The sequence below is a fragment of the Peromyscus maniculatus genome, chromosome X (assembly GCF_049852395.1).
Source record: "Peromyscus maniculatus bairdii isolate BWxNUB_F1_BW_parent chromosome X, HU_Pman_BW_mat_3.1, whole genome shotgun sequence".
NCBI lineage: Eukaryota > Metazoa > Chordata > Mammalia > Rodentia > Cricetidae > Peromyscus > Peromyscus maniculatus.
In genome coordinates, this window is record NC_134875.1 from 93,848,420 (window position 1) to 93,873,471 (window position 25,052).

Here is a 25,052-nt window from a genome sequence, read left to right on the forward strand (position 1 = left end):
TACTACCAAACTAGAGAAAATGCAACTCACTATATTGAAAAGGCATTCTAACTAAGACTTATTGAGTATAGTTTTAAAAATTCAAATGGTTGGCCACATTTTCATAAGAAAGAAAAGAATGAACATAACATAGAGTTGGGGTAGATAGATGGGATGTATTGAAGGATTTGTTTTCACAATGAAAAAATCTGCAATTTGCCCCAGGAAATGTGTATCAGTTAGGTGAAGATACATCACTGATTCAGTGCATGTATCCCAGATGCACAAATATGGCTGTTGGATGGATACAAGCTCCATCTGATTTGATGGTATAAGTGACTTACTGAGGATAGAGCAGCCCAAGGTCCCCAAAATTCAGAGCCCAATGCTCTCTGGGTAATTAAACAAAGAATTTTCAAGGTTTCTTAAGTCAGTTATGAGGGAATTTCCTATTTCTGGAGAGTTGTGTGGCTTGGTGCCTGAACCATCAATATGGAGCCCGACTTAGTGACCAGCTCTTTACCACATGTTCTTCTAAAAGTTACACTGTGATCTTAGTGGAAAAGTTAGCTTCAAAATTCTATGTATCTAAATATGATGTAGAACATAGCAATTCCCTGGTGGTCCTCTTTTTCAGCATGGATGTGTATTGTGTATAGATTGTAAATTATGAGGCAAATTACTAATAGAAATATTTCTTCCTTTCTCCTTCCTAATTCTTTGCACTTCTTGTTATGTCTTTTTTTCACTATTTTTTTCAAACATAGATTATTTAAATTTCTGGGTATAAGATTCTTAATCTTTTCTTTATAAACTTATTTATCTCTATCAAGTATAAATGTAGAAATTTTGCATTATATTAAGTGATATAACCAAGGCTAAGAAAGACAAATACGGTGTGTTCTCTCCTACATGCAAATCCTAGTGTCCAACTATTAAATATGTATTTGTGGGCAGTATCCATGTGACATTAAATATGAATGAAGTCCAGGAAACTAGAAAAGGATCCTTGAGGCTGGAAAATAAGATCTTTTAAGAAGAGGAGGTCGGTAAGACTGTAGAACAAAGTCAAAGGGGGCTACTAGCATTTAAAGGGAGCAAGACAAACAGGAGGTAGGGAAAATCCATCAGCGTGAAATATGTATGAAAATCTCATATATAAACTTGATAACATGCATGCTAATTAAACAATAAAAGGGAAAATATTTTTTAAATTTTGAGGACAATTTTATTAGTATTTAAAAGAAAAACTCTGGGATAAGCAAGCTTTAAGTCTTGGCATCTACCTGGCGGAGTAAGATAGAGCACAGAAAGTGAAGAAAAAAATTCTGTTTAAGTTAAGGCAAGTTGGAGGTCAGCCAAATGGGAGAAAAGCAGCTTTAATGAAAGAATAATGCCCTAATTGCTACATTCCCCCCCCGAAAAGGTAATCCCCAAATTATTTATAAAACAAAGATTAAGGTAAAATATGATAGACAAGAGAGACAGTTGAAAAGAAGTAACTGTGAAGAATGTTGGCACAGTCATTTAATTCTAGCAGAGCAGTAACTGAGCTAATTTTTTTCCAAGGCCACTCCATTTAGAAAGGTGGAAATTCCCAAATTTGAACTTTGAAATACAGCTATTTAAACTTTAAATTTATTTATGTCATGGAAAATAGAGCTGTGGATATGATGATAAAACGCCCGCCTTTTATTAGATGTTAGTTCTCACTATCTTCATTCAATCGATTCTACTGTTTTTTGTTGTTTATTTTATTTTATTTTGTTGTTTGTTTGTTTATTTGTTTTTCCTCACAAACCTTTATTTGAGGGATCCACAAAAAGGCCATATCCTCACTTTCATAGCTTTTTTAAAATTTTATTTGAATTTTTTTTATTCATTTTACATACCAACCATAGATCCCCTCCTCCAAAAGGGTAAGGCCTCCCATGGGGGGTCAACAAAGCCTGGTACATTCAGTTGAGGCAGGACCAAGCCCTCCCCCCTGCATAAAGGGTGAGCAAGTCATCTGACCTTAGGTAATGGGATCCAGAAAGCCAGTTCATGCACCAGGGATAGATCCTGATCCTACTGCCAGGGGATCAAATAGACTAAGCTACACAATTGTCTCCTGTATGCAGAGGGCCTAATCCAGTCCCATGCAGGTTCCACAGCTGTTGGTCTAAAATTCATGAATTCCTATGAGCTTGGTTCAGCTGTCTCTGTAGGTTCCCCATTGTGATCTTGATCGCTCTTGCTCATAGAGTCCCTCTTCCCTGTCTTTGACTGGACTCCTGGAGCTCAGCCTGGTGCTTGGCTATGGATCTCTGCATCTGCTTCCATCAGTTACTGTATGAAGGCTCTATGATGACAGGGTACTCACTGATATGACTACTGGGGTAAACCACCCTCTCCACTGTTGCTAGTAGTCTAATTTGGGGTAGTCCTTGTGGATTCCTGGGAATTTCCCTAGCATCAAGTTTCTCCCTAACCCCACAATGTCTCCCTCTATCAATGTATCTCTTTCATTGCTCTCCTACCCTGTTCCTTCCCTAGGTCAACTATCCTGTTTCCTCATGTTCTCATCCTCCATCCCCTCCCCTCTATTGCCCACCCCTCATGCCCAGTTCACTCATGGACATTTCATCTGTTTCCTCTTCCCAAGGCAATCTATGCATCCCTCTTAGGGTCCTCCTTGTTTCCTAGCTTCTCTGGAGCTGTGGGTTGTAGTCTGATTATCCTTTGCTTTACATCTAGTATCCACTTATGAGTGAACACATACTATGTTTGTCCTTCTGAGTCAGGGTTACCTCACTCAGGATGATATTTTCTAGTTCCATCCATTTCCCTGGAAATTTCATGATTTCATTGTTTTTTTTACAGCTGAGTAGTACTCCATTGTGTATACGTACCACATTTTCTTTATCCATTCTTCGGTTGAGGGGCATCTAGGTTGTAAGAGCCATAGCTTCTTTGTGAACATATTTTTCTCACTGTCCCTTTGCATGACCTTGGCTACTGCTGTCTCAAAGTCCTCTTGAGTAACAGAGCATACATGTCTTCTTCTGTGCCCATACCCTTCACTTTAGCCGTGACGCTTCCAGCATCAATTCAGCAATTTTTCTCAGGTTAATCCCCCTGGTCAAGGGTATTTTTCTGAGAGTAAATTTTCAAAATGTCCAGCAAGGCCTCCTTACTAGGAGGTGGGAATTCAATTTTTCTTTTGATCCTCACAGGACGAAGCAGGGCAGAGTCCATGATATCAATCCTAGTAATAGCTATGATAAACTTGATATTCTTGGTGGCCTCAGAGCTATCCAGATAGTTCCAGCACTGTGCACTGCACTTCACTGTCCCCTCCAGAGCTTCCCTCCAGTGGTGAAGAGCCAATATAGTCAATACAGCCAATACAGTTTCCTGCCATGCAAAACAGCTCCCTCACATTCTTGCCCCTTCCCCAGTTCAGAACCAGAGACACGAATAAAGGTACAGTTCATATGATGAGCCAACAATGCCTCCCCAGTGCCTGGCTATGCCATGGGCCAGTGCTTCAAAGAGCTCACAGTGCTTCACAGGCAGCTTGATCACTTCTTTGATCTGTTTGTCCAGCCCACAATTCATCTCATAAGTTGAGTCTGGCACCCTTTCCATCATTATTAGTGACACCAGAGGGTCCCACTTACTAGATAGAATTTTATGCAGAGTGTAGCTGTCATTACTTAGAGCAATTGGGTGTCCACATAGACAGCCAATTTGCCCTCAGGATGGACCTTCACCAACACTTCTTTCTTATGGCCTACACTACTTCTCCAACATAGGAGCTGTACCTGCAGCAGCTGCAGCTCTTCTGGCAATAGGTAAACATTTGTATTTAGCTCATTCCTCTGTGCCTGCAGTCTCTGGAGATTATGGCTTTTATCATTTACTGAGTTTTATCAACTGGAGTTCTTCAATCTTGGACAGATAATACTGGGAGAGTCCACCATCTATCTTCCCCTCTTCCAGTTACATCTGCTCTGGCCCATCAAGTGCCCTCTTCCTTCTTTTGTCTCACTTCACTGTTCTATTTTTAAGAAGAAGCAACCTGAACTTCTGTGGCTCTGAAGTGTTTCACAATTTTTTCCTCACAAGTTGTCCAAATAGTGATGATCAGTGGCTCCATATTGCTTATTTGAGGGGAAATGATAAATACAATTCATCAAATAGTAGGAATTTAAACAACATTTAACTTATTTATGAATGAGTTTTTAATTCTCAGTATTCATTAGAATCCTATTGGATTAATCCTCTAAAAGAGAAAAAAACTTGTCATAAAACATGATTTATTTGTTTTTTATTTAGTTTGCTTTATGAGTCAAGATCTTACTCTATATACCAAACTATGGATCTTCCTGCCATTTGGGTGCTGCTATGTGATATTGGATTGATGGAAAATTTCTTATGAATTATTTATTACTTCTCCCAGTAGTATTGCTTCTAAGCTTCCCCAGGAAAGTCCTGAACATACTACCCCTTCTACTTTTGGGGAGAAATCCTTATTTACTTGAAGGTCTTCCTTATGTCTTGGAGGTTATGACACTCATAAACAAGCCAGAGGTCTCTTCATGATGCTATAAAACATTCTTAAAAACACCTGTCCCATCCTTACTCAGGAACAAGATATTCAAAAGAAAGTGAGCTTTAAAAGGTCAACAAGATTCAGTGGGCTAGACAAGTTTGCTACAGATCAGACTGCAAGCCTCTTCCCACTATACAATCAGGCAATTACATGGCATATTCAGCAATAAAGTTAGATTAGCTGAAGTTGCCTCTGCCCTACACAGAGACTTATATTGATGGCAAGGAATGGAGTGGATAAATGAGGAAAGAATGAGATGTCAGGACCTCCGTTTCTTAGAAAAGTTAGCACATGCAGAGTCCCTGTGATGTCTTATGACCAAAGAACAACAAAATGCCCGGATTAGACCTATAAACAAATTCTATATAGATATAAAATAAAAACATTGTATTATGCCAGAATTTGAATAATACTTGCAACAGCTTTGATCTGAGGATTTTTCTTTTGTACTCTGACTAGTAAGAGTTAATAATACACTGCTTGGGACATGGCAATATGCTGGGCTAGCTTGAAGATTTTGTTAGGGTTTAGTGTCCTTGTAGCCATGAAAGCTACTGTCCTGAAAACAAACTATCATATGCCTCTAGATTCTTAAAAATTGACTTATGGGTTTCAGCAAAAATGGTTATAAATGATGACTCTGTTTATCAATGATGTCAAAACTTGAGGGAAAATGTTTGGAAATAACTATGTCAGGTTATAGTTTATTAATGACGTCTAAAATATGAGCAAAAGGAAGTGAAACACATGTCCAAAAACAAAAATGATATGATCTATGTTTTGGAACAAAATGAATCTATCCCTGCTTACTAAATTCTGTATAAACAAATAAGCAGTCTGTCTGCTAGTCAGCCAAGCTGCAAGATACTATCCACCACCATAGCTTGGCTCACCTCTGTCCCCTGTAAACTTCTTAAATCCTCTGCTGGGACCTGTTCACTGTCATGGATGGCTCCTGGCAAATGGATCATGTGATGTGAAAGCAGAAAAATGCTCTATTTATTGTCAAAGGGCACCAACGAAAAGTAGGTAAGGAGGATGAGGGTAGTAGGGGTAGGGGATGAATTAGAACAGCATAGTGAAATCTATTACTTTGGATGCTAACATAAACATGAAAAGAAAAAAAAAATAATCCAGACACAGAAAGACAATATTTCAGGTTTTCTTTCATATGTGGAAATTAAAATTATATATATGAAAGCAGAAAAATACATATATAGCTGAAAGCAGAAGGATTATTAGGGACTACAAATTGACTTGAACAGGTAAGGTTGAATGGTGAGAGACAAAGCTTAACACAGACTAGATGTACATGATCAATGCACTATGTGTATACATAGACAAATATTAGAATGGATCTCATTAATGTTTACCACTAATACATATGTATATATATATATATAATTATCATGAAAATACAAATACTTCACTTCATTAATTCATCTTAATATATATATATATATATATATATATATATATATATATATATATATTCAACATACACACACACACACACACACACACACACACAATGTTTTGTTTTTCAAGACAGGATTTTTCTGTGTATCCCTGGCTGTTCTGGAACTCACTTTGTAGACCAGGCTGGCCTGAAACTCAGAAATCTGCCTATCTTTGCCTTGCAAGTGCTGGGATTAAAGGCATGTGCCATCACCACCTGGCTTAAACAGTAATTGTTAATTGGTCCAAATTAGGTCTTATTTTGTTGATTCATAAATTGAAAAGTCAAAATATGTTGAATACTATTAATCCCCTGTTTAAATAAAATCTGTTCTCAGTATTCTGAACAGAATTAATAACTTCTGCGAGTTGCTAAATAATCTCATTAATGTCATGGCATTTGATTATACTTGGTGTTATTGTATTGAATCATTCTCTTAGAATTGGTTACACACGGAGATTTTTGTTAACTTCTTTCAACAAGTAGATAAATACATCAGTGCATGTCCTTCCAAGTCACATAATTGAAGGAGTTCTATGTAGAACAAATATTTAAAATTTCATAACAATAAAAATAAATAGAATGGAGAAATACGCAAGGATCCTAAAAATATAAAAAAGATTGATGAACTTCAAATTTCATCATTGCTCAATTCCATTCAATATGATAAAGAAGTATGAGTAACAGCAAAATATTCAAAAAGCTTAAGAAAATCATAGAGAAATTAAAAAATAAGTTTTGTTTTTAATTTAATCTTTTTATTTTTAATTCATTTTAAATAAAAATATATGCTAAGTAATCTATCATCTATCAATTTAGAAACAAAATATGAACTTGTAAATCAATTTCACCTCTTTTGGTATAAATGGTTTTGATATGCTAAAGAAATTCCTTTTGATGGATGTCAGATTCCTTTGTTCATTTAAATTACATTATTAAAACATAAATTTCATCTGATACATATTTTGTTTTGCTGCTTTCAAAGCTTTTATTACTGTCATAGGAAGTAATGTTTAGGTACTAATTAGTCTCTAAATTGCTCAGACAGTTAAACTAACATCTGTAACACATTTAAATACTAAATACTAAATTAAGATATCAAAATCTCCTAAGACATGAGAAATAGGTATGTGAACTCCATTTTCTAAACTTAATCAGTGGAAAAATGTAAATATGTTAAAGTCATCAAAATGCTGATATTTTGGATTACCAAGAATAACTAAAATGTATGAATTATCATATAGTATCCAATATCTAGGGAGCAGTGTTAACCAAGCATTTACATTTGTTAAATTTCCAAATAGATTTTGGAGTTTATATTTATTTTAGAGTTTGCTTACAAAATAACCATTTTTATTTTAGTTAACATTCCCAATGGAGGGTTAAAGTCAGTATACCTGTATACATTTTCTGACTTTTTTTAAAAGGTGACTTAATTTTCTATTTCACTTTAGAGGGTCTTGAGTTTTTTTTTTAATTTATTTTACAACAACATTCAGTTCAACATAATAGCCACAGATTCCCCTGTTCTCTCCCTCTCGCCCCCTCCCCCTCCCCCCAGCCCACTCCCCAATTCCCACCTCCTCCAGATCAAGGTCTCCCCTGAGGACCGGGGTCGACCTGGTAGACTCAGTCCAGGCAGGTCCAGTACCCCCTCCCAGACCGAGCCAAGCGTCCCTGCATAAGTCCCAGGATTCAAACAGCCAACTCATTCAACGAGCTCGGGACCCGGTACCAACGCACAGCTGCCTCCCAAACAGATCAAGCCAAAAGACTGTCTCACCCATTCAGGGGGCCTGATCCAGTTGGGGGCCCCTCAGCCTTTGGTTCATAGATCCTGTGCTTCCATTCATTTGGTTATTTGTCCCTGTGCTTTATTCAACCTTGGCTTCAACAATTCTCGCTCATATAATCCTTCTTCTTTCTCACTAATTAGACTCCCAGTGCTCCACCAGGGGCCCAGCCGTGGATGTCTGCATCCAGATTCCTCAGTCCTTGGATGGGGTTTATGGCACAACTATCAGGGTGTCTGGCCATCCCATCACCAGAGTAGGTCAGTCCCTGCCGTCTCTCGACCATTGCCAGCAGTCTTTTGCGGGGGTATCTTTGTGGATCTCCGTGGGCCTCCCTAGCTCTCTGCTTCCTCCTTTTCTCATGTGGTCTTCATTTACCATGGTCTCCTATTCCTTGTTCTCCCTCTCTTTTCTTGATCCAGCTAGGATCTCCCACTCTCTTTCCCTCGACCATTGCTCTTCATTGTTCCCACTCACGACCAGGCTGTTCATGTAGATCTCATCCATTTCTCCGTGTCTTTTTTGCGGTCCCGTTTTTCAGGTAGTCTCACTGGTGATGTGAGTAGCAGTCCAGTCATCCTTGTTCCACATCTAGCACCTTCCTATGAGTGAGTACCATATTTGTCTTTCTGAGTCTGGGTTACCTCACTCAGGATGATTTTTTCTAGATCCATCCATTTGCCTGCAAACCGTATGATGTCATTGTTTTTCTCTGCTGAGTAGTATTCCATTGTGTATATGTACCACAATTTATTTATCCATTCTTCAGTTGAAGGGCATCTAGGTTGTTTCCAGGTTTTGGCTATTACACACAATGCTGATATGAACATGGATGGGACACAGTCACCATCAATATTATGCTGGATATTTTTTTCCTTCTGTTTTTGCTGTTACTAAGGATTGAACCTAGAAATTGCACATAAGCTAAGCAAGTAGTTTGCCACTGAGCTACATCCTTAGCTCCTTTCTTCCCTATTACAATGCTTTTGGGAGTACTAGATATGATGTTTTAGCAAATATACTATAATGATGGCTATGAGTGATCATGCTACAAATTCATCAAACACGTGTTCATTTTCTTATTGTGGAGTACATGGGAGGAAATAACCATCCATGCAACACTATTGTGAACAAAGGAATGTAAGCAGAAGTTCAAAAGTGGTAAGTATCAAACACCCAAGACACATTTCAGTTTATTTTTGCATCCCACAGTAACAATGTGTTCCCTTCAGTGAAGCACAATCTACATCATCCCAGTTACTTGTTCACATGTAGCTAAAACAACCTTGTAAGAATTACATGCTTATTGTTATTGACATTCGAGTATCCATGTACTTTCTCTCTCTTTTTTTAAAAATTTTATTATTATTTATGATTGCTAGAACTAGCTTAGGCTTGTTTCTGACTAGCTCTTTTAACTTAACCTCTTTCTCTTTAGCTACCTTTTGCCTTGGGCTTTTTACTTTTCTTTATTTCTGTTTATCTTACTTTCATTGCTTCTCCTATCTTGCTGGTGGATGCATGGCTTATGACCCTGGGCATGTCCCTCTCTTTCTCCTGTTCTCTTCCCTTCCTCTTCTTCTAGGACCTAGAATTCTCCTATTTATTCTTTCCCTGCCAGCCATGCCTATCCTTTTCTGTGTGGCTATTGGATGTTCAGGTTCTTATTAGCAGACCAATCAGGTGCCTCAGACAGGCAACGTGAAACAAATGCAAAACATCTTTACATAATCACTCACACATCATTACACTGTCAAACAAACACAGCATAAACAAATATAACACATACTTACACAGTTAAAGTAATATCCCACAGCATAAAAAATGTAGCACATCTTTGCCTAGTTAAAATAATATTCCACACTTCCTCCTTTTTTGTCTAAAAAGAAAGGGTTTTGACTTTAACATAGTAAAGCTATATATAACAAGAACAATTATCAAGTAAGGATTACATTTACAATATCCAGTCCATTTGCATTTGGCAAACTGGGAGAAATCATTCTGCTATCTATTCTATCTTGATGAGTCTAAAGCTCTGTACCTAATTTATCTTCTATCATAACTAAGGAAAGTTATAGCTATATCTATTTAGTCTTCAACTCCATCAAAGACCCCAGAAGCATATAGTATTACCTGAGTAAACAGGAAGTGCAGTGCAAGCCACTTCCAAAATTATATAAATGACAGATGTCTGACTTCCTGGACAGTCACTCAAGGTTCCCCTACAACATTGTGGCATTCAATAACATCCAGAAGTTAATGTGTAATTTTTAATCAGTACTCAAAATGAATAGAAATACTTTATTTTAGCAGTCTTTTAAATCATTTCCTGCTTTATTTGGCTCTCCTCATCCACTTTTTTATTTCCTACAATATTATCATGAGTGTGATCCCCCTTTCACTATCTGCTAGGTGACTAATGTACAATAGTCTAAAGCCTCACTTATTCTGGATAAGTAATCATACATGTCATTGTACATAATTTATTTTTGGTACTCTTGATGTTATAATGATTGTGCCACATTATATAGACATGCCTGCATTTTGCTTTTTTGCCCACACAATACTATCTCATTAAAATCACACACTTTAACTGATAAATTTGACCTCCTGATACAAGCCTTTAATCCCAGCACTTGGAAGGCAGAGTGAGGCTGATCTATATGAGTTAAATATCTGCTGCTTGGTCTACAAAATGAGTTTCAGGACAAGCAGGGTTACATAGTGAGAATCTTTTTAAAACAAAACAAAACAAAATAAAAACCACAAACATAACAAAAACACAAAAACAAAACAACAAAAAATAAAACCACCACCAATTATGAGATTACTATTTCTCAGGCACTATCAATACTTACTTTTATTGTAGGCAGTGTGATAGTTCATTGCTACTATGTCTTTGACACTTTCACATGTATATTGGCTTTTATACAACTCTCCTTCAATGAGATGTCTATTTACATTTTTTGTATCATATGCATTTTTCATGTCAATTTATTAGTATATTTCCTATTTTATAGAAATTAAGCAAATGTTGTGTTTCTTTTTCTTATAGTCCAACCTGTGGATTGTTTTATGGTATATTTTTGCATAGTTGATATTTGAAAATGCCTTTATCTTTCCTCTGATAGTTTTTTGGCTTCTGCCACTATAGAAATTTATTATTTGTATTTATTATTATTTCTTATTTAACATTGATCATTATTATTATTATTCCATTATATGATTTTCAAGATGGTTTGATGATTTTAATTTTAACATATATATTTATTAAATATCTGGAATCCATGTTAATTTATTACAATGGGTGGATACCAACTTTTTTTCCTAGTGTACTATAGATTATGTCTCTTTTATTTGGTAACATTTATATTCCCTCTACTAGCCATGCTGTCTGCTATAATCCTAAGTAATATTAGGCATTTCTATATTTGTTATCTATGAACTTCTCTGTATTTGTCTACATTGTATGATACATGATCTAATGAATACCCACTGTTTAGCTCCATTCCATTAGAAATATTTGTTTGTTGAAAAAACAGAAGTTCTTAAGCTCAAGGTGCTGCTTGAAATACAGTGGAAGATTATCTAAATTAAAAACTACTCTAGAAATGCTGTAGCTATGGCTATGTAAGCTGGATCTGGTGAAATAACATTGATAAAGGTCCTTTCCATCAGACAGAATAGATAAGAAAATTATTTTTTTATTAGCATCATCCTTTTGATAAGAATTTCAACATCATGACGTGTTTTAAGCCATCCCGTTTTTAATGTTTTCTTAATGCAGTTGTTGTTTGCTTCCAAGTTGTGGCTTTGGCAATATTATTCTCTGGCTGATATTCTCAATATAAGATGTTAATTCATTTGTTTTCGATGTTGATAAATTTTGCATGACATTCTTTGCACAAGTTGTGGGAAAGTTTGAGTAAGTGTATATATATCACACTGTTTCCATGCACCTTGCTCACATGGTTTGACTAAAATCAGAATCCACTGGTGATGCTAATGAATACATCTGTCAGATTGTGTGCATGAGTCATAGCGCTCAGTGCTTAATTTGATTCTTTGTGACTGTTGTTCTTTATATCCTGCTGGATGAAGCAAAGTCCTTGGATTTAGTTGAACCTAAGACTGATTTGGAGGCAGTAAAGCTTCCACGGTTGACTCTATGAAGTAATGGGGCAAAGTTGAGATTAAAATGCTTTAAATTTACTATGAAAACTTCTTATTTTGATTACTGACAGAAAAGATACTCTCCCTGTATTTTCCTGTAACTTTTTTATTGAAAAAATTTCATGCAATATATTCTGATCATGGTTTCCCCTCCCCAACCTCCTCCCAGTTCTTTCCAATCTACTGACCCACCCAACTACACACCCTTTCTTTCTATCTCTCTTTAGAAAACAAATGGGCAAACAACAACAAACTAAACAAAGCATAATAATAATAAAACTCGCAAAGAACCGATTATCTGTTCCGTGAAAAGTATAATGTATCTTTTGTTGTTAATTTGGTTTTCCCTGAATTATTAATTGGTGGAAAACCATCATGTTGACAGTATTGACTGACCATTCATGAGCACACTGTCACTGTCCACTCACTTGTAAAAGTTGTTTTTAATATTATTGTTTTTTAATTATTTTCATGAATCTGTCACATAACATTTCTATGAATAATTTTTTTAAAAGAGTAATGCTTTTTTAAATTGTACCAGATGCCTAGGTGGTTTCAAATTTAGTATAAAACTGGAAATACTATTATTTATTTGGATATTTATTATAGTAAAATATTAGAACATTTCATTACTTTTGTGTTTTGTTTCTTTCATGTACACATTTAATATTTAATGTTTGCTTTATTATCTCAATTATTAAATACAAAATAACTTTAATTACAATAGTTTATATTATTATCATATAAAACTGAAGCCCATATACAAAACTATAACTCAGTATAACAGATTACATTCAAAGTGTACATTAAAACATTTTTTACCAAGAACACTTTCATATATTCAATAATAAAATCTTGATTAGGTCATTTAATCATTAGAGAAGTGATTACTAAGCTCTGATTATGTGATGTTATTAAATTTCATGTGAAAAGACAAAGAGTGTCTTTATTTTCATTCTTTACCCCTCTGTCCCTCTTTCTTTCCTTCTCTCCCTCATTTCTTCCTTCCTCCCTTCTTTCATTCCCTCTCTTCTTCCATTCCTCTTTCTTTGAAAAATGTTTGCTTTTGCAATCTAAAGCCTATACAACAAATGCATCCACAAAACCACTATGTGCTCTGACTTTTTTCCTAAGCAGTTTTTGCCCAGGTATCTTCTTGACTAGCATCCTCACCCAGCTCTGTGGATTAGGCTTTGTTTCACACAGTTCTACTACTATTTTCGGTTGATTCCTAAATCTGAAATGGAAAAAGTACGTTCTGTTATTTTTGTTAACCCTCAAACAAATGTTAAAATTATTGTGTTTATGAAAAAGCAAAATCCACTTTTTACCATGAACACATGGAGCTGTCAGGTGGTTTTACCTGTATCTTAAATCTTCTATGTTTGATAAGTTTAAAACATAAATATCAATCCATCTCCTGTCATGACACTATTAAGTTTAGCCAATTCTCATTGTTGTTGATCCATGCATATTAGATTTCAGTAGCCACTGATTTTATAGTAGGAATGTGCTTTTGTATTCTGTAATGAATCTCAATCTAGAAATAATTTCTAGACAAAAATATGTAAATTTATAAATAAATAAAATACTGTGATATTTTATCAGAAGGCATTAAAGCCTCTTATAGACAATCAGTAATTTAGAAAGATTTATTTTAATTTTATGTGTATGTCTGAGTGCTTGTATGCCCTGCATGCGTGCCTGATGATCATGGAGGCCAGAGGAAGGTATTGAATCCCTTGGAACAGGAGTTTCACATGATTAGGAACTTCCTGATGTGAATGCCCACGTCTTCAATAAGAACAGCAAGTACTCTTAACTGCTGAACCTTCTCTCCTGCACACTGCTACAAAATGTGGAGAATAATTTTAATATTTTATTCCACTTTTGGTATTCCAATGTGTTTGATCACATTAATTCAGTAAAACTGCCCAGTTTCATAGTTCGTAAACCTTAAAATAGTTCCTTAAGTTTACCACTGTTTATAAGCAATCACTTACATTTTATATAATATTTCAATCTAATCCAACACTAAGTATCCCATTTTTATTTTCTCTGCTAATTTAAAATTTAAATGTATATACAATTAGTTATTAAAAATTCAAGAATTAAATAATTATGAAAATGTAACAGACAAAATGAAACAACTAAAGGAACATACATTTAAGTACAATTATGAAATAAAAATAATAATCTAGATAAATTGTGACACAATAATGAAATGAACACTAATTAGGACTTAGTGACACCTATATCAGAATGTCAGAGCATAAATACAGAAATATAGATGTCAGCATAGATGTACACAAGTGTACATGATTATGGACAGTGAGAATTCACTGTATCCATTCACATTGTTCTGGAAGAAGTAAATAAACAGAAGAAGCACTGGAGCAGAGTTGAATATATACAGCAGGGGAGAAAACCCTTCGTAAGAAGAAGTCTGATTCTGTAGAATGATCAGAAAAGAAAGCTTTCATTACAGTTATATACAAATATAGTAAAAGAAATATTTGTAAATAAAAATGAAAGGATATTTCCCCTGCATCAATGGCAAGAGTAAAATAAAAGTGATAAAAACTGCACTTTCCTAAGAAGAAAATTTGGCAGAATACACATATTAGATGAAGAAAAATATGGGAAAATTCATACACTGAACTTAACTAATATTCAGTATTCAAGTCAAGTAGTACATTCTATGATTTTCTAGCAATGGAAATATGGTATGCAACTTACTAAATGGGGCTTAAATTTTTTTTAAATAACAAAGTCAATACAGTAGATATCCAGGAATCAATGAAAGATAATTTTTATATGCATTTTTGTATTACATGTATTTCTGTCTTATATAATCTCTAAGATCTAAGTCATATATACACATTATGCATATGTATGTATATATAGTCACAAAGGTAACACATAATGCATATAATAAACTAGTAAAAAATAAATATGTACATAGACATATATTTATATATTAAAGCCTGTATATTATGTATAGTAATGTATATATATATATATATTTGAATATATGAATGTACCAATTTCATGTTTCCAATATTGTTCATGGAGTTAGAGGAAATAAATTAAATACATATATGATATAAATATATTCCAAAGAATATATAAAAATGCATTTTTGTATATCATACAAATATGATTAACAAAAATTCATAGCAATGCTCTCAAAATACATTAAAGAAAAATTTAACTGTAATTTGGAATATTTCTACATTAACTCTGAATATGTACTGCCAATAAACTTTTGAAAAAAAATCATGTAATAAAGGTGAATAAAAAATCAATATTCTTAACCAATTTAGCTTATCAATTTATTTCATGTATTTATTATTTACTTACTTCCTTATTTATTTGAAACATACTATTTGTTTATAGCCTACACTGTCCCAGAAATCTTGTGCTGGGCTTATAGGTACACACCACCACATCTAGATCAGCTCAACAATTTAACTTAAATACTGCGCTAACATAAGCAAGCAAAAACAATTTATATAGCCTATATGTTATAAGTCATGGTAGTCTTTCTTATTTGGGGTCATGGGAAATTACTTATTCAACAAAAGTAATGGTAAGAAAAAAAGGAGCACTGTAATTTTTATTAGTATATACTAGATTGGGCAAAGTGATGGATTTCATAAACATTTTAGTTTATGTATATCATGCACTTAAATCATATTCATGCCCTTATGTTCTTCTCTTTTTTTGCCTATCCTCTTAGACCCTTTCCTTTCTCCAAATAGCCCCCCTTTTATTTAATATCATAATACACCATATATATATAATAAGTATATATGATGAAGAAGATATATGAAATATTTGTTTTTCTAAGTGATGCCAGACTCAAAAGGATAGATAATTCTAGCCCAGTAGTCATTAATTTTCTGGTAGGTATTGTTTAAATTTCAAGTATGGAAAATAAAAGCCTATAGCTGAGAAATGTTTTCACTTTCACTGAATTTTTTTCCCTCAAAGGAATAATGAGGAAAAAATCTGCTAGGAAAAAAACAAGTTTAGTTGCTTTAAATTGAGTAACATTATTTTAATGTATAAATTAATTTTTCTTTATTCTATCTACTTATTTGTAACAGAGTTTTGATTCTGGATCTCTGAATCAATGCCAATTTCTCTGTTTTAAGAATAAAAGTTGGAGCCGGGCGGTGGTGGCGCACGCCTTTAATCCCAGCACTCGGGAGGCAGAGCCAGGCGGATCGCTGTGAGTTCGAGGCCAGCCTGGGCTACCAAGTGAGCTCCAGGAAAAGGCGCAAAACTATGCAGAGAAACCCTGTCTCGAAAAACCAAAAAAAAAAAAAAAAAAAAGAAAAAGAATAAAAGTTGGCATTTAGAAGACTGGATTTCAGACCCAAATATCACCATGAATCAAGTACCTAAAAACTATAAAAGATAAAAGATTAGATTATCAGTGAAATAATGGGAAAGTACTTCAAAAACTTTTTTTCAAACTTCATTCTATTTATTTTTTAATGAAAGTTTAATTGCATCATTTTCACCCTTCTGTTTTTTTTTTCTCCAGTGTCCTTTACTTACTCCTTGCCTTGCTCTCTCTTAAATTCATGGCCTCTTTTTTATTGTTGTTACTAAGACATGAACAAGGAGGACACCAATAGAACAGGAAGAAGAAAATGGGTGAGGGTCTGAGCCCTAGACAAAGAACTACAGTCAAGTAAAGGATGCTGAGAGTAGATCTTTTTAAAAGAGTATATGGAAATTAAGTTGTAGAATTTTCTAAGCTTCTAGGATGGAACTACATTTATTCATTTAGTCAGATAATACATAAATACCAAATTCACAGGTTTGAAATAAGTTTAAAATAAATCAATGGTTGTGTCAGACAGTTGATTAATATATTCTAGTATAGTTTGTGTAAAAATGATCTGTTGTGTTAAAATTGACAGATATAGGGGAAGGGGTATGGCTGGTAGCCTGCTTGACTTTATTTACTCTGGGAGCCTTAAAGCAGCTTTAGTTATCCTATTCAGTGCATTAAAGTCTTAGTTTTCAGAACAGTATTCTGAGTGTATTTGTGAGTGTATTTCCTCAATTTATATCTTAGTAAATCACTATTACCTGAGGCAGCATAAATATCCTAGAACACTTTCCAAATTCTATTTATTTAGCAAAGTGTAGGAAAATACAAAGAACAGAAATGAACTATGATAAGTCTGGAATGGTAAGTGGGCATCTTTGAGTAGAGCTTAAATGTGTTGAACCAGAAAACAGGATGGAACCTCAGAGAAGAAAGAAAACTATCCTTATTTAGAATCAAGAAGCATGGAGTATTAAAAACATGCTGTTGGTTCATGTTCCTCCTCTTCTGTGTATGGCTAAATATCACTGTTAAGATTGAGGGTGCTTTCAGAGCCAGGTGGATCTCTGTGAATTTGAGGCCAGCCTGGGCTACCAAGTGAGTTCCAGGAAAGGCACAAAGCTACACAGAGAAACCCTGTCTCAGGAAAAAAAAAAGAGAGTTGGGGTGATTTCTATTTTCAGACACATACACTTACACTAAGCCAATGGAGGACACTGGGGAGACTGGTCATTTTGATCAGTGTTTATTGGCTAATTAACTTTCATCAAGTTTAAGTTTCTATTCATTCCTGTATATTGAGAGATGTGTTTCTTGATTGGTACACTTTAAGTGAATGACTTCTAGTTTTGTAATAAAGACACCCATGGATTAGAACATAGACAAGAGCCTTGGAAACTATTTATATCTCAAGAAAAGGTATTTTCTATTGTAAATCTTCTAATTAAATGTTCTATATGATCTATGAACAGGTCTATCAGAGGCCTACATACAGGAAGAAATATGTTGAAGTCATTCACAGGAGATTATTAATGTAGGTTTTGGTCACTCAAAACTCATGTCCTATTTAGATTAACAGGAAAAAAATTAAAATTTCATGGGATAAGAGGAAGTAGGGAGCATATCCTTCAGGTTTTAGATTAGGCATCAAAATCTGCTTTTGTAATTTCTGTTTTAAAACTATTCAAACTTCACAAATACATAGAAAAGAGGAAGAGGAGTGAGTGGGAAGAGCAAGAGAAGGGTAACAAAGGTGGAAGACCAAAAGAAAATCAGACATTGTTTTATCCTATTTCTAATTTAACATCTCATGCAGCTACCTGTAGTTTTCATATCATAGTATGATCATTTGTAAAATTGAGGATAATAATGCCCAATTATATGTTTTTGTGAATATTGATTAAATTAATGCATCTGCCTTTGATACCCATCTTACCTAAATGCCCAGTGTATGACAAGCACTCTAAAAATGTTAATCAGTATTCTGTTAGGTTTCAAACAGACATTGTAGAATTGTATTTAATGTTGTGTAAATCTTAGTAGGTCCTTGGTTTAATAACAAAACCACTTATGCCAGACACTAGGTAGTTTTCTTCCATTACTTTTTTTCTTTTCCTCTACCAGTAACTAAACTACATGTACTACCTCTTTTCCCCTAAAGTGTTTAGCTTAAGACATGCAAGCAGAAATAAAATATACTATTTCCCAAACTAGCCCATTCTAATGCCCTTATTTTGCTTTTGGTTGGATGGTAGCAGAAGAGTATAATGACCCAGAAAGAAACATTGTGAACACAGGTGAGCTAGAAGATGGGGAGCCTGAGATCATGAATCACTACATGAACAAAAACTACATACAAATTGTAAACATAAATTTTACATATATTTCTAAGATAAGCTTCCACTATTTTAAAACAATTCACTTTTAGATTCATCAATTAGAGTGAGTAATATTATTTGAATTAATGGAGAAACTGATAATTTGAAACAGTGCTATTTAAAAAAATCCTTAAGGTAAATTAAGTGACTTTGTTTTGGGACACTAGAAAGGCAGTTAAATCAATATCGTAGTGAGCTCTACCTGACGTTGTGAGAAAACATTTAGTGAAAATGATACTTGCAATACATTGAATGACTGTGATAATGATAGGTTAACATTTAAGGTTCACTTTTATTTAGGTATTATTAGGAGATAAGATAGGGAAATAATTGGCTGACATGATAGCAGAACTTTAACAAATATAGATACATTCAGTCTGGGAATTTAGGACCGTAAAGAGTTAGAAAAGCTAACTTAGTCTAAGTGCCAAAGAGTAGTAGGTAAGAATTTAATATACATTGAATGAAAAGCTCAGTAGGACCTCTCATTTGAGCAACATAAGTCATTTTTTTAGGTAAGATTAAGTTATACAGCATTTCCACTGATTTCTTCAGAGAGAAAGAAAGAGAGTCAAGTTACCATACATTAAGTTGATAGAGAGAGACGCTGCTGTGTTATTAAAATTTTAATATCTGTGTCTCAAAAAGTAGAAATCCATGACTTATAATATTTTCCAATGTATGTGGTACATCTACTCTTGCAACAGCTAATTCCAAGCTATCAACATGATGTCAACTGACACCTTAATTATAAAAAAATACCGATTAGTCCCCAGAAGGCAGTAGTGTATGATTACACCACACAATACAGGTATATATTCAATAACTACATCATATCTGTCTGTCAAGAAAACTATTTCAACGTACTTAAAGACACTGAAATCATATAGAAAATAATCCTTTTAAGTTTGTGAGGCTTACATGATAGTTACATAACCAATAATATTTTGACTTTAGAATAAGAGCCAAATACACAGCAACAATCTTTTTTAAAAGTTTCATGGCAGAAAAAACAAAAACAAAACAAACAAACCCCATAATCCTCAAAGCCTGTTCTGGTAGAGAACATGACATGGATGGAACCTTTAAAAAGGCAAAGGTAGAAGCAGTATCTACTAAAAATATAAGGAATTTGCTATCAACAAATCAAAATAATCTGTCATCAAAGAGCAATCCTAACTACCAACATGTATAGAGATCCATCATACCTTCTTCTCATGGTTATCTTATTCCTATGTTTGAGTATTGCTGAGTCATCTCATTTTTTCTTAATTTATGGAAATGTTTTTTCTAGGTATTGTATACTGAGTATTTATGAAGGGAAACAGTCACATTAATTTTCTATTGATATTATAAGACCTCATCAAATTTATTCATCAAAGACAACATACATTTGTTATCATATCACCGTATCCATCCTCAGCTCCACAAAAGAAAAAAGAAACAGACAAACAAAATAAAATAAAAAACACTATCTTACCATTTTAAAGGATAAATGATCAGTACTGGTATTACCAAGACAAAGTAAAATTATTAGTGATACATTATTTTCTGTAGACTTTATGTGGGAATATAGTTTCTTGTCCATTCCAATCTCAAGAAACTGTCCAAATTTCCTAGCTTATTCTACATTGTTCCATCTTAAAACTCTCAATGATAGGTTTAGTCATCATATCATAGTCTTGTTTCATCCATATTTCTTCCTCTCTGACTAATTCTGTTTCTACTCCAAAGGGCCTCTATCATTACACTGGGTTTTATCTTAAAATTAATTTACTAGAAAACTTAATTCCATCTGCCACCTTTATTTTCCTTCGTTACATACCTGGATTAGTTATTTTTCTACTGCTGTGATAAAATGCTATGGCCAAGACAGCTTATAGAAGAAAGAATGGATTTGAACTTATGACTCCAGAGGATTAGCCTTCATGATGGTTGGCAAAAGACATGGCATCAGCATAATGAAACTGAGGGCTCACATCTTGAACTATAGCATGCACTGAGTAGAATCTTTAAACTTTCAAATGCTGCCTCCAGTGATGCTTCCACCAACAAGACCATATCTCCTAAGCCTTTCTAAACAGTGTCACCAACTGGGGACAGAGCATTCAAATGTTGGATACTACATTTCTCATTCAAACCACTAATATTCCTTGTTTCTGTGTCTTAGGAGTAAATATCTCTGGAGGAAAAATGGAAATGGATTGGGATTATTTTTCTCCATCTTACAGTGACAAATTTGCTTTCCTGGCTAGTACATGTCTAAATAAGAAGAAACTGCATGCACAAGGTACTGCACATCTGGAGATATCAGACTTGGATTTAGGCACAATCACTCAATGAGGTTTAGGTTTCTGTTTTGGGAGCATGCTCTGCATAGAATATTTTATGGTTGTGTCAGTTATATTAGTTTTCCACAAAAAAATTTTTCCCTTAGGCATCAGACAGAACACATTTTGTGAAGTAATTGCCTTTAGGTGTATCCACACAAATAAGTACTTAAATATGGAATGTGAATAGAATCAAAATATGTCCCAATTCTATCCCCAAAACTTCATTCATCAACCTAAACACTTGCTCTCTGAATGAAGGCAGTGGAACAAAAGATGACATTCGGAGTGGAAGGGTTATAATCTAGAAGAAATACGTGCCTAGGTATTATTTAAAGAATTACTCAAGGTGTTGTTTCTGATATTCTTAGGAGACATAATCACACAGCACACTACTTGTTTCCCAGTGCTTACAATCTTTGTGCCTCCTCTTATGCAATCATCTTTAATGCTTAGGTTTGAGAGTTGTATTGTTTGAGATTGGCCTGCCAATCCTGTGTTTTGACTGGTTGTTGTTTCCTTTAATGGTCTGCATCTGTTGCAAGGAGAACTTTCCTTTATATGGGGTAAGGAGTATACTTATCCCTAGGAATAGAGGAGAAATAATAGAGAAATGATGTGATAAGTAATTTTAAAAGGGAGCTAGAAAGATGACTCAGTTGGTAAGGATGCATACTACCTAGCCTAATCACCTAAGTTTGATACCTGAGAACTCACATGGTGGAAAAAAAGAACCACCTCCCCCAAGTTGTCTTCTGACTTCCACACATTTGCTACACAACAAAATAAATAAATGTAATTTTAAAACTTTTCAAAATTTGTTGACATATAAAATACACATTTTGAACTTTATATAAATAATGAACAATCTTTTATAAGAAAAAGTTTTAAGGCTTACAACTATTAGTAATAGCATATCTGACAGTTACAATCAGTGTTGCAGCTCTTTTATTTTGTTTTGTTTTTCGAGACAAGGTTTCTCTGTGTAGTTTTGGTTCCTGTCCTGGATCTTGCTCTATATGCCAGGCTGGCCTAGAACTCACAGAGATCCACCTAGTTTTGCCTAGAGGCATGTGCCACCACCGCCAGGCAAGGAATTCTTCTTAATGTAAGTACTTCATCTGTAAAAAAGGCTACCTCATTTGGTAATCTAATTAATACAAAAGAAAAATAAAACACAACATAATGCTGTGCTCATGAGCAAATTTTTATTATTAAAATTATAAATATTATTTGTAGCTAGAGTTTTCCTGCCTTGCCCACAGTCAGGGCAAATCTTTGTCACCCGCCAGTCCCACAGCCGCTCAGACCCAAACAAGTAAACACAGAGACTTATATTGCTTACAAACTGTATGGCTGTGGCAGGCTTCTTGCTAACTGTTCTTATTGCTTAAATTAGTCCAGTTCTATAAATCTATACCTTGCCATGTGGCTGGTGGCTTACCAGCATCTTCACATGCTGCTGGTCATGGCGGCGGCTGCAGTGTCTCCCCTCGGCCTTCTGCTTCCCAGAATTCTCCTCTCTCCTTGTCCCACCTACTTCCTGCCTGGCCACTGGCCAATCAGTGTTTTATTTATTGACCAATCGGAGCAACAGATTTGACATACAGACCGTCCCACAGCAATTATTAAAAAAAAAATAATGATTTGTACATACATAAAACAAAAACAGGAGTCAGTTTCTTTTGTTCATTAGAAATAATCACTAGAGGAGAAAAGTCACCAAGACAAAATCTCAAGCGGAGCATGAGAGAAATGGTACTTGCCTTCCTTGTGTGTTATTACCATTCAGCTTTTGCATTCCACTGGAAAATTCTTTAGTCAAAAATTTAAATTATCCTTTAAGTACATTCAATTGACAGATGAATTATAACATTACTTACCATATACCTCATCTCATTGTCTCAACACATAAAGCAACCAGCCAATTAATCTATCCAATAAATATTCATTGAACAGGCACCAAAGTCTAATTCCTCCAGAAAATTTCAAAAAGTAATTTCCCTTCTCATTATGCTCATGTCTAATATAACTGCTATTCTTTCCAAAGCATTTCCATGCATGTAACTATTTATAGTGAATTAAACAAGTGAAGTATGCAAAATACTCTCAGCTTTTAATGTTTATTTCAACATCTTGAGTTCCAGCAAATTACATTTTAACTTAAATATCATCAATGTCATTTTCTCGTTTTAAATATTTTCAAGTATTTTTAAAGTATGACTTGCTCAAATTATATAAGGGTTACATGTATTTTACACTATGAATAAAATAATTCCAAGCATACATAGCTGAAAAGGCACTTAGAAATTTTGATAATTTTGATTATTTATTCCAGCCTCTTAGAAATATAAAAGTTGGGAGTTTTCATTAAAGCAAAATAATCTGAAGAAATAAAATTGTCAATCAACAGGCTTGTCTGAGTTCCATGATGCCAAAAATGATTGAGCTGATTTTATACTTTGAATTGACAGTGTGGAATATTTTACTATTGACTGGAACTAGTTGATGTTTTGGCATAATTTAGAGACAGTTAAAGCATCCTAAGCAGATGAAACTCCCATCTTATTTTCAAATACATGTGAAAATGATTTGACAAGTTCATTCAGAAATACAGTATAATATTTGATGATTGTCACTCTTTAGAAAGACCATTTAGTTCTACTTAAATCTTGCATTTTATTTGAATATCTGATTTTGTCCTTACTCTATTTCTAATAAAATACATGCATTGTATTTCTGAAGTAAAATCCTTTTGACCTAATTTATCATGTTCTTTTAATTCTTTTAGATATTAAATATGGATATTAGATTTATATATTGACCCTTTTGGTTATTTTATGCATATTTATAATCTGATGTTCATAAGACATTGCACTGAATGCATGAATAGCCAAATACCTTTAATATGCATTTTATCACAATAGAAAATATACCTGACCCATTACTGCCCTAGTTGCCCACCAGCAGGGAAGACTCCTACAGGCAGGCTCCTCCACTAAAACCCCCCATCGGACCCTGCAATCTACAAGACCCACTCCCTACACCAAACATATCCATCTCTCTGCGACCCCAGTGGCATCCTGAGACATGGAATCAGCCAGTTCTCATTGGACCAAGAAGTGAGTGACTCTTCTCCTACCCAGAGTCCTGCCTCTAGGACCTAGGCCCTGGGACACAGCCAGTCCCCTGGAACCCCACCCATCTCAGCCAGCAGGGAAGATTCCTGTGGGCAGGCTCCCCCACCAATGCCCCCATAAGACCCTGCAATCTACAAGACCCACACTTTACCCCAAACATTCCCATTCCCCTATGACCCCAGTGGCTCCTGAGACACAAACACCATCAGTTCTTATTAGACTGAGAGTAGCTTCTTGAGACACAGAATCCCCTGGCTCTGATTGGACCAAGAGCAGCTCCCTGAGACAAGAATCCTCCAGCTCCAATTAGACAAAAAGCTAAGATGGACCCAGATTGGCCCCTGAGACATAGACACAGCAAGCACAGATTGGACCAAGAGCAGCTTGCTCAGACACAGGCACCTCCTGCAACTATTGGAGAAAGAGATGGGTAGATGCCAGTGCAAAAATATATACAGTAACATAAAGAGCAATATGACATCACCAGAATGTTGCCGTTCTACAACAGCAAGACCTGAACATTGCAAGTAGAAGAAGCAGAAGGAGGCAACCTTAAAAATAACTTGAAGATAATAGAGGTCTTTTAAAAAGAAATGAAAAAATCCCTTTAAAGAAATTGAGGAAAAGACAAAGAAAAAATTGGAAGAAATCAATAAATCCCTTAAAGAAAACCATGAAAAAGCAATTATACATGTGGAGGAAACAGTTTAAGACTTGAGTATTGAAATAGAAACAATAAAGAAGACACAAACTGAGGGAATGCTGGAAATAGAAAATATGAGTAAATGAACAGGAACTACAGATGCAAGCATAACCAACAGAATACAAGAGATGGAAGAGAGAATCTTTGAC

The 25,052-nt window shown here is 34.7% G+C and overlaps 2 pseudogenes; one reads left to right on the forward strand and one right to left on the reverse strand.

The window, feature by feature from the left end:
* Positions 1-949: 949 nt before the first annotated feature.
* Positions 950-3,972, reverse strand: LOC102915807 (26S proteasome regulatory subunit 8 pseudogene; annotated as a pseudogene).
* Positions 3,973-18,600: 14,628 nt separating this feature from the next.
* Positions 18,601-25,052, forward strand: part of LOC102916121 (60 kDa heat shock protein, mitochondrial pseudogene) — a 66,747-nt pseudogene continuing 60,295 nt past the window's right edge.